This window comes from Triticum urartu, chromosome 5 (genome assembly GCF_003073215.2).
Source record: "Triticum urartu cultivar G1812 chromosome 5, Tu2.1, whole genome shotgun sequence".
NCBI lineage: Eukaryota > Viridiplantae > Streptophyta > Magnoliopsida > Poales > Poaceae > Triticum > Triticum urartu.
This window is the reverse complement of record NC_053026.1, coordinates 473,414,589-473,424,649: the sequence shown is the minus strand read 5'-3', so window position 1 is coordinate 473,424,649 and position 10,061 is coordinate 473,414,589.

The following is a 10,061-nucleotide window of genomic DNA, read 5'->3' as shown; positions in this document are numbered from 1 at the left end:
GGGCTTGCTTGCCGGTCTCAGGATCGCAGCAGACCTTGGGATCAAGAAGCTCATTATCAGGGGTTACTCACAGCTTGTCGTCCGCCAAGTAAACAAGAATTATCAGAGTCCGTTGATGGAAGCTTACGTCGACGAAGTGAGGAAGCTAGAAGAACACTTTGACGGCCTACAAATGGAACATGTTCCAAGAGCTCAGAACGCCATTGCCGATGGCCTGTCAAAGTGCGCTGCACTTAAGTTATCTGTGGAACAAGGGATCTTTGTGCTCAAGCTGACTCAGCCGTCCGTAACGCCATCAACTCGACAGAGCAAAAAGAGGAAGTTGATTTCTGGTGACTATTGGCCGGCAGAGCTTCCCGAAGCCGCCGCCAAGAAGGTCCCCAAGATCGACGCCAAGAGCGCTGAGGAGCAATCTGCTCCGGCAAGCCCTAGGGTTTGTCCCGTTGAAGCAGAAGCTCCCGACAAGTTTTGCTCCAGCAAGCTTGCCGGGGAACGTCACGCTCAGGCAGAGCCGCAAGTTCTCGCTGTAGAAGCGGATGTTCCCGCAGCAGTCCCCAAGATCAACGCCAAGAGCGCTGAGGAGCAGTCTGCTCCGGCAAGCCCTAGGGTTTGTTCCGTTGAAGCGAAGCTCCCGGCAAGTTTTGCTCCCGGCAAGCTTGCCGGGGAACATCAAGCTCCTGCAGACCCGCAGGTTCTTGCTGTAGAAGCGGACGTTCCCGCAGCTGTAGATTTGCCTTTAGTCCTTGTTGTCGAGCCACAAGCTCCAGCATGGGCATAGCAGATTGTCCGTTTCCTTCAGACAGGAGAACTTCCCGAAGAGCAAGAAGAAGCGGAAAGAGTAGCCCGGCAGTCAAGTATGTACCAGTTTGTCGACAAGACACTGTACAGAGAAGACTCAACGGTGTGAAATTGAAGTGTATTCACCGGGAAGACGGACAAAAGCTGTTGGCAGAGATACATGGAGGCATATGTGGTCACCACTTGGCGCAAAAGAGCACTTGTCGGCAAAGCATTCCGGCAAGGTTTCTTTGGCCAAGCCCTCCAGGATGCAACTGCACAAGTAACCAAGTGTGAAGCGTGCCAGTTCCATTCCAAGCAGATACACAACCAGCTCAAGCTCTCCAGACGATCCCTTTATCCTGGCCATTTTCGGTCTGGGGGCTCGACATTCTCGGCCCCTTTCCCCGAGCAGTCGGGGGCTTTGAGTACTTGTACGTAGCAATCGACAAGTTCACAAAGTGGCCGAAAGTGGAACTAGTGAGGAAGGTGACAGCACAGTCAGCAGTCAAGTTCTTCAGGTCGATTGTTTGCCGCTTCGGGATCCCTAACAGGATAATCACCGACACGGTACACAATTCACGAGCCGCACCTTCATGCAGTACGTCCAAGATCTTGGCGCCAAGGTCTGCTTCGCTTCTGTTGCTCACCCGAGAAGCAACGGTCAAGCGGAGAGGGCAAATGCTGAAGTGCTGCGCGGGCTCAAGACCAGGACTTTCGACAGGCTGCACAAGTGCGGGAAGAAAACTGGATCGAGGAGCTGCCGGTGGTTCTTTGGTCGATCAGAACGACGCCAAATCGAGCCCCTGGCCAGACACCTTTCGCTCTAGTCTATGGAGCAGAGGCAGTTATCCCCACAGGAACTCGTATACGGGTCACCTCGAGTGCTCGCTTATGATGAGCTTGAGCAAGAGCAGCTGCGACAAGATGACGCGCTGCTCCTTGAGGAAGACCGTCTTCAGGCTGCTGTGCGAGCTGCTCGCTACCAGCAAGCTTTGCGCCGCTACCATAGCCGCAAAGTTAACGCCAGAAGTCTCGAGGAAGGCGACCTTGTTCTTCGGCGTGTTCAGTCCGCCAAGAATTCCAACAAGTTGACGCCGAAGTGGGAAGGCCCTTACCGGGTGAAACGAGTCACTAGGCCTGGCGCTGTCCGCCTTGAGACCGAAGATGGCATTCCGGTGAGCAACTCCTGGAACATTGAGCATCTTCGTAAGTTTTACCCGTAAGGCGCGGTTGCCGGAACCTGTTCCGGCAACCACCTTTTGTACAAGTCTTGCCGCTGTTGCATGTAATCCTTTGTACAAAGCCGGGCGCAGACCCCGTGCATAAGTAAAGCTCATGTGCTCCGCACATTTTGTCGATTTCATGCTTTCTATTTTTTGGCATATATGATCTGACACTTTGTGCAGCACCTACTCCACGGTAAGCAATAACGAGCCGTAAAGCTCCATATCTGTATTGTCTCTTCTTTCTTTGAAAGGAAGGTTCCCCTCGCCCACAAGTTTGCCGGGGAAAGGAGAAGACGATGGTATGGACCAGGCGTCGTTCAAGAAAGTTTCGCCTTGCCGGGAAGCAAACAACAGAAAAGCTAAGTTGCCAAAGTTTGAGCAATCAATTTTTAAATTTTAAGTTATCTCCCTTGAACGACCGCACTTTGTATGGAAAACCTGTGCGCGGAGGAACCAACTCGTAGCTAGTTGCGCCCTTACTTTGTTTCGAGTCCGCTCAACAACTTAAGTGAGCTGCTAGCGCCCTTCTTTGTTTCGAGTCCGCTCAACAACTTAAGTGAGCTGCTAGCGCCCTTACTTTGTTTCGAGTCCGCTCGACAACTTAAGTGAGCCGCAACTAGTTGCGAAAAGGTTTCTTGCCGGGAGCGTCCCGCACTCAGCGCTCGCGGCTCAGGTGCCTGCACCGGCAAGTTCCCTGAAAGCGTAGGGCGAAAACATACAAAGGGAGGAGTCAAGTAAAGGGAATAACATTGCAATTAATACCCAGAATAAAGTTATATTACAAAATAGCTTGTCACAGCTCTAACAGATCGTTTTCATAACTTGATCGACAGCGACAAGAAAAAGGAGGAAACGGGCGGCCTAGTCTGCGCGATCGCCCTCAATCCTCTTGATCCCGCTCACCTTGTCCACAATGGGTGCGACAAGGGCCTTGAGCTCCTCCAGATCGGCATCCGGCGGCAAGGTCCTGAGGACATTGGTGAGGCGGAGGCCCGGATTGCGGAAGGCCACCTTCATCAACACTTTCTGAAGAGCTCCCGTGCAAATCTTGCACGACTCGTCGGCCAGCTGCTTGGGGATCCTCTCCCGGAGTCGCTGGAGGGCCGTCGCCACGCCCTTGAAGAACAGGATGAGCTTGGCGCTGGGTTGGAGGTTGTCGTCGGAGGGATACCCGAGATCCGCCATCCCCAGCTGCGCCAGCTCCCTGTCAATATCCGTGGCAGCATCCACAAGACTCTCCGTCCAGTGCTCCACATTTTTTCTGAAGTCATTTTGGGTGGCGGTAATGCTCTCTAGCAGCGCCTTGTCGGCCTTGATCTCCTCCTTCAAGGCCGCCTCCCGCTTCTTGGCGCCGTCCAGCGTCTTGGTCAAAGCAGTCAACTTTGACTCAAGACCCGCATTGGAGTCCTTGGCGGCGCTGAGCTCTTTGCCCTTCTTGGCAAGATCGGCTTCTAACTGCGCCACCTTCGTCTCCAACTCCTTCTTGGCGGCCTCGGTGGTGGCGGCAGCGTCCTCTGCTTGCTTGAGGGCTCCGCCGAGTTTTTCCTCGCGCGCGGCAAGCTCCTCCTTGTGGGCGTCAAGATTGACCTTCCACTGCATCGCCCTCCTCCGCGGATAGCTTCACAGCGGCAAGTCGTTGCTGCTCTTCGACTTCGGCCTTCTGGAGGAGGAAGGCCTTCCGCGCTTCAGCAAGCTGCTCCCGCTCCTCCGCCAGGGACCGGGGGGCTTCCCGGTGGAAACCCCCGAGCTCTTCCGCGCGCTTCACAATGTCTGCTCCCGCCTTTGTGCCAAGCGCCTCGCGGGACTCCAGCTTGGCTTGCCGCGCGCGGTAGAGCGACACCAGCTTCCGCAGCAGCCGCTCTCCTTCAGGCTCGTTGCCTGCTGCTGCTCGGCGCATCGACCAGCGTCCCCCGCGGAGGCGAGCACTTCCCCGTCGAAGATCTCTCCCTCGACCGGCGCCCTGGAGCTTGACGCCCAGGGGAGGTTGATGAAGACGCCTTCGCCGGCCTTCAAGTAGACGCCTGGCTGGGGCTCCTCGGAGCTTGGCGCTGCGGGCGGACGGGTCGGCGGTCGGCGTAGCGCCTGGCGCTCCTGCGGCCTCTGGGCCGTCAGTACGATCGCCAGACCCCTCGCCAGTTGCTGCGGCGGCAGCCTTGGCGGCCTCGGCGCCGGCGGGATCGACAGCCGGCTGCTTCTTCGGCGGCGACCTCGGTCTCCATCTGCTCCGCAGCAGATGGGTCTGACAGCCGGCAAGGGAGAAGAGTCAAGCAAAATCCAGCAAAAACCCAGAGATCAAGAGAAGAAGGACCCAAGGGAAGTTTTGCAGCAAAAGGATTACCTGTGCCAGTTTCTGGCAGTCAGGTTCTCCGCCGTCGGAGGGCCGCTGGCGTGTCCCTTGCCGGAGACTTCTCCCTTACCGGAGCCCTCCCTTGCCGGAGAATTCTCCCTTGTCGGGGGATTCTCCCTTGGCTCCTGGTGGGGCTGCTCGGCTCCTACACAAGTCAACAAGCAGATATCAGCAAAGACAAGTACCCATGCGCGCCTCGCAGCGGAAGGTAATTCATGCACTTACGCTGGGGGCTGCTCTGGAGGAAAGTCGCCGGGTCCGGCAAGGTTGTCTCGGGCGCGCCACCTGTTGTTGAAGTGGGCTCGTCCTCGATGATGATCACCGGAACCTTAGCTCTCTTTGCCGCTCTCTGGGCCAGAGTCCTAAAGAGGAACAAGTTCAGAGAAAAGCAAGTGAGAAACGAGACAAACAGCAAGAACTGAAAAACTACAAGTACAGCAAGAGAAGCTTACTCTTCTTCTTCTTCCTCGTCGGAGCTGAACGCGGAGAAGTCGAAGTCGGCGCGCGCCCGGCGAGGAGGCGGAGGGGTAGCTTCCCTTGGCCGCTTGGCGGGAGCAGTGGCGGTGGTCTGAGACGACCCCGCTCCGGCTGTCGGCGCGGCGTGAGCAGCGGCAGGAACTGAAGCGGTGGTCCGGCTAGACTCCGCTCCAGTTGCCGTCGCAGCATGAGGCGCTCCCGCGGCAACGGTGTTTGCCGCGGTGGAGCGTGTCACGCGGCGTGGCGACTGTTGACCCGCTTGCCGCTCCGCCACGTCACCGGCCTTGCGGAGACGCCTTCTTGGTGGGGATGGAGGCTCTGCTTGCGTGGCTGTCTGAAGACTGGAGAGGAGTTGATTTCCAACGAGCCGCTCGTGTCCTTGGCGGGCTCGCTCGGCTCGGCGTCACGCCCGGCAAGCTCCTTCTTGCCGGCGGGCTCCCCTCGCTCGGCACGGCTTGCCGCTCTGCTGCATCTGCCTCCTCCACAGTGAATCCAAACTCCCGCGGCTGCGGCTGCCGCTGCCTCTTCCAGCCTAGTGGCGACTGAGCGCCATCTCTGCATCGGTGGTGTCGCGGGTGAGGCTGTCCTTCTCGTCGGAGCGGATTGGCACTTCCACCAAGTCACGAAGAACTGCTGCACGACGTCGTCTGCAGGCTCCTGCCAAGTTGGCACAATTCCATAAGAGTCGCAGTCCGGCATCATTGCGCGAATGCGGTCGAGCGAGGAATTGTTGCACAGCGGAACGACGCCCCCCGGCAACCTAAAAACCTCGGGATGTTGGGGGTCATACTTGAAGAGCTCCTGAAGCATCGCGTTGAGCTCCAGGACTGTGAAGTTGTAATTGAGGCCCGGCTGCAGCCTCATGATGTCTGCCACATTCTTGAACTCCCAAGTGTTCCTCCCCCGTTCTGCAGGGGGGCGATGCGGCGGCGAAGGAAGTCTGCGCCAACAGCGCCAACAGTAAGCCCGGCAAGCCTGAGGCGCAGGATCCTGGTGACGGCAATCTTCAGCCTGTCATCTTCCGGGGCCACGTCGCTCCCATCACTGCCGCGTGCTACTGGGGTTCGGCCCCGGGTGGTGAATGGCTGCGGGTTCTCCTCGTCAATCCAGCACCAATCTGCCCTCCACTCCTCCCACTTGCCGCGGAACTCTCCCTCCAGATACGTTTCCTTCTTGCCGGCCCTTGAGATCCAGGCGATTCCGCCGGATAAAGATTCTCCTCTCTCTACTCAGGGTATGAAGAAGTGGCGGAAGAGAGCTACGTTGGGAAGGACTCCGACAAAGTTTTCACAGAGATGTGCGGAAACTGCCATGGTCAGAACGGCATTGGGGGTGAAGTCAAGGAGGTGGAATCCGTAGGTATTCATGATGTCACAAAAGAATTCAGAGAAGGGCGGGTAGAGCCCGCAGTAGAAGAACAGAGCAAAAAAAGGGTATCCGTTTGGGGCATTCTTCCAAGCGGCGGCGGGGAGTACCTTCGTGCGCGGATGTGCTCGTGTCTCCGCCGACCAGAAAAGGTAGTAGTTCTCCCTCAGCTCTTTCGCGCCAAGCTTGGGGAGGAAGACGACCCGCTCCTTCCACAGCGCCGCGAGCCGCTGCGCCTCGGTCGACTTAACGGCCTTCCCCTTGTCGGCTTTTGGAGCCATGGCGGAAGCAGTGGAGGAGGTCGACGGCGTTGGTGGTGCTGGTGGCGATGTGGGGGCAGAGCGCTGCTCTCTCTCTCTCTCAGCTTTGGGAAGGCGGGGGAGCGGCGAAGATTTCTAAGATTGGAACGGCAACGGGCGAGTGGGCGAACTGCCCCTGTCTCCCCTGCTTATAAAGAGGGAGGGGGCGGACGTTCCGCATTTCCGAATAAAGAAACCACCCACGATCCCTCCCACGACGCCGCATCCAATGCGTGCCGTTCGTGGAGGGCGCGGTGGATACGGAGTGAGATACGGCGTAACCTAGGCCGCGCGTGCCCGTGCCCTGTTTTGGGCCTGGCCCAACAGCGCTCGGCACCGTGTATGGCCCAGGCCCGGGGGCTCCTGTCGGTGTACTAGAGTAGGGGTACCCTAGTATCCCGAACTTGTGCACGGGCAGTCGCAGCATCCCGCGGCAAGGCTTGCCGGGTGACCGCCAAGGTCCTCCGTGGTTCCTTTGGAGCCATTCAAGAACAAAGTATCCAAGCCAAGAACAAGACCCCGGCAAGAGGAGCTTGCCGGGAAGGCCAACCAAGGCATCCAAGACCCCGGCAAGAGGAGCTTGCCGGGAAGGCCAACCCAAGGCATCTCAAGGAACTTGCCGTGACGCGCCACGCGTCCCGGCAAGGCCCGGTGAGCGACAAGCTCCCGGACGCGACAAGACAACGACCGCGGCAAGGCGCTTGCCGCGGCAAGCCACCACTCTGTGGCCCGGCGCTCCAGCACATCCACCAACGTGTCGCTCTGGGACCCTTCCTTCCAGGCGTACGTGGCGGGAGGCTGTGCAGCCAGCGGCGTGCGGTGGCAAGCGGCGCTGACAAGATCGCCATCGTGGCGAACGGTGGCGTCCCTGGCGGTCCCTTTTTGCACTGTTTAGGCGACACAGACGGGCATTTAAGGCTGCCTTGTCCCCTGCCGTCAGGGTTAGGTATGATACACTGTAGCAGGTAGCTGTACCTACCGCAGCACCTTTTACATTTTTACCCTTTACCTCCGTTGCCACCTGTTGGTGACCCCTTGAGCATATAAAAGGAGGCCCGTGTGCAACGTAGAGGGGGGTTCACAAAAACACTCACGCTCGGTCTCGTTAGCTGCTGGTGTATACTGTAGCACTCCGCGCTCCCGAGCAAGAAATCAATACAACCAACAAAGCAGGAGTAGGGTTTTACGCATCCGTGCGGCCCGAACCTGGGTAAATCGCTCGCGTGTATCGCCTCGATTTGCTCTTTGCACGATCTCCGCCCCCGCCGAACCGAAAGGGACTCGGTCCGCCGGTCCCATAGGTGCCCGTGGATCAGTACCCCGGCAACATGGGTTGACGCCTGGTGGCTTACAGAGTCCCGGCTGGCTCATAATCGTGTCCGACTTGGTGACTTCCTTTACATGCCTTTCTTTACAAGTCTTTACGCCCATATGGCGGTTTACAATAATGGACTTTTTAGCCGGCCCGAGGCCTTTGGGCTTTCTATATATACTAATAAACTATCATCTTGACTGTATATTGGGCTTCTTATGTAACCCGCCATTAAGATTGATCCGGCCCCTCCTGGGCGGGTCTCAGCTGATAGTAATATCCCCAACAATATTGCACCTACTGAGATAGAATATATTAATGTTACTATTAAGCTTGCCAATAGAGATACTATCTCACCAGTTGGGATTGTTAGAGAGGTTGAAGTCTTGTCTGGGAAAGTTAATATCCTACTAATTTTCTTGTTCTCGGTTCCCCACAAGATGACTTTTGTCCCATTATATTTGGTAGACCCTTCTTGAATACTGTTAATGCTAAGATAGACTGCAAAAAGGATATTGTTTCAGTTGCTTTAGGGGATATGTCTCATGATTTTGATTTTGCTAAATTTCGTAGACAACCCCATGATAAAGAATTGCCTAGTAAAGATGATATTATTGGTCTTGCTTCTATTGTCGTGCCTCCTAATGATCCTTTAGAACAATATTTGCTAGACCATGAAAATGATATGTTTATGAATGAAAGAAGGGAAATAGATGAAGTATTCTTTAAACAGGGACCTATTTTGAAACACAACTTGCCTGTTGAAATTCTAGGGGATCCTCCTCCACCCAAGGGTGATCCCGTGTTTGAGCTTAAACCATTACCTGATACTCTTAAATATGCTTATCTTGATGAAAAGAAGATATATCCTGTTTTTATTAGTGCTAACCTTTTATTGGTACCGATGCCTTAAGTTTGATTGTGTTAAATCTTTTATGGATACCGATGCTTTCCGTGAATTTAGCACTAAATATGGACTTGACTCTGAGATAGTAGCTTCTTTCTGTGAATCTTTGCTACTCATGTTGATCTCCCTAAGGAGAAGTGGTTTAAATATAATCCTCCCATTGAAGTAAAAGTAGTTGCACCTATTAAAGTTGAAGAAAAGACTATCACTTATAATGATCCTGTTGTTCCCCCTGCTTATATTGAGAAACCACCTTTCCCTATTAGAATAAAGGATCATGCTAAAGCTTCAACTGTGGTTCGTAAGAGTAATACTAGAACACCTACACCCTGAGCAAATTAAAGTTGAACCTAGTATTTGCTATGGTTAAAGATCTCTTGGCTGATAATATTGATGGGCATGTTATTTACTTCTGTGATGAAGCTGCTAGAATTGCTAGACCTGATACTAGAGGAGATATAGACCTGTTGTAGGCATGCTGTTATTTCTGTTAAAATAGGAGATCATTGTTATCATGGCTTATGTGATATGGGTGCTAGTGCAAGTGCAATACCTCATTCCTTATACAAAGAAATTATGCATGATATTGCACCTGCTGAAGTTAGAAGAAATTGATGTTACAATTAAGCTTGCCAATAGAGACACTATTTCACCAGTTGGGATTGTTAGAGATGTTGAAGTCTTGTGTGGGAAAGTTAAATATCCTACTGATTTTCTTGTTCTTGGTTCCCCACAAGATGACTTTTGTCCCATTATATTTGGTAGACCCTTCTTGAATACTTGTTAATGCTAAGATAGACTGCAATAAGGATATTGTTTCTGTTGGTTTAGGGGATATGTCTCATGAGTTTAATTTTGCTAATTTCGTAGACAACCCCATGATAAAGAATTGCCTAGTAAAGATGAAATTATTGGTCTTGCTTCTATTGCGTGCCTCCTACTGATCCTTTAGAACAATATTTGCTAGACCATGAAAATGATATGTTTATGAATGAAAGAAGGGAAATAGATGAAGTATTCTTTAAACAGGGACCTATTTTGAAACACAACTTGCCTGTTGAAATCCTAGGGGATCCTCCTCCACCTAAGGGTGATCCCGTGTTTGAGCTTAAACCTTTACCTGATACTCTTAAATATGCTTATCTTGATGAGAAAGAGATATATCCTGTTATTATTAGTGCTAACCTTTCAGAGCATGAAGAAAAGAAATTATTGAAAACTCTGAAGAAGCACCGTGCTGCTATTGGATATACTCTTGATGATCTTAAGGGCATTAGTCCCACTCTATGCCAGCACAAAATAAAATTGGAGAAAGACGCGAAACCGGTTGTTGATCACCAACGACGGT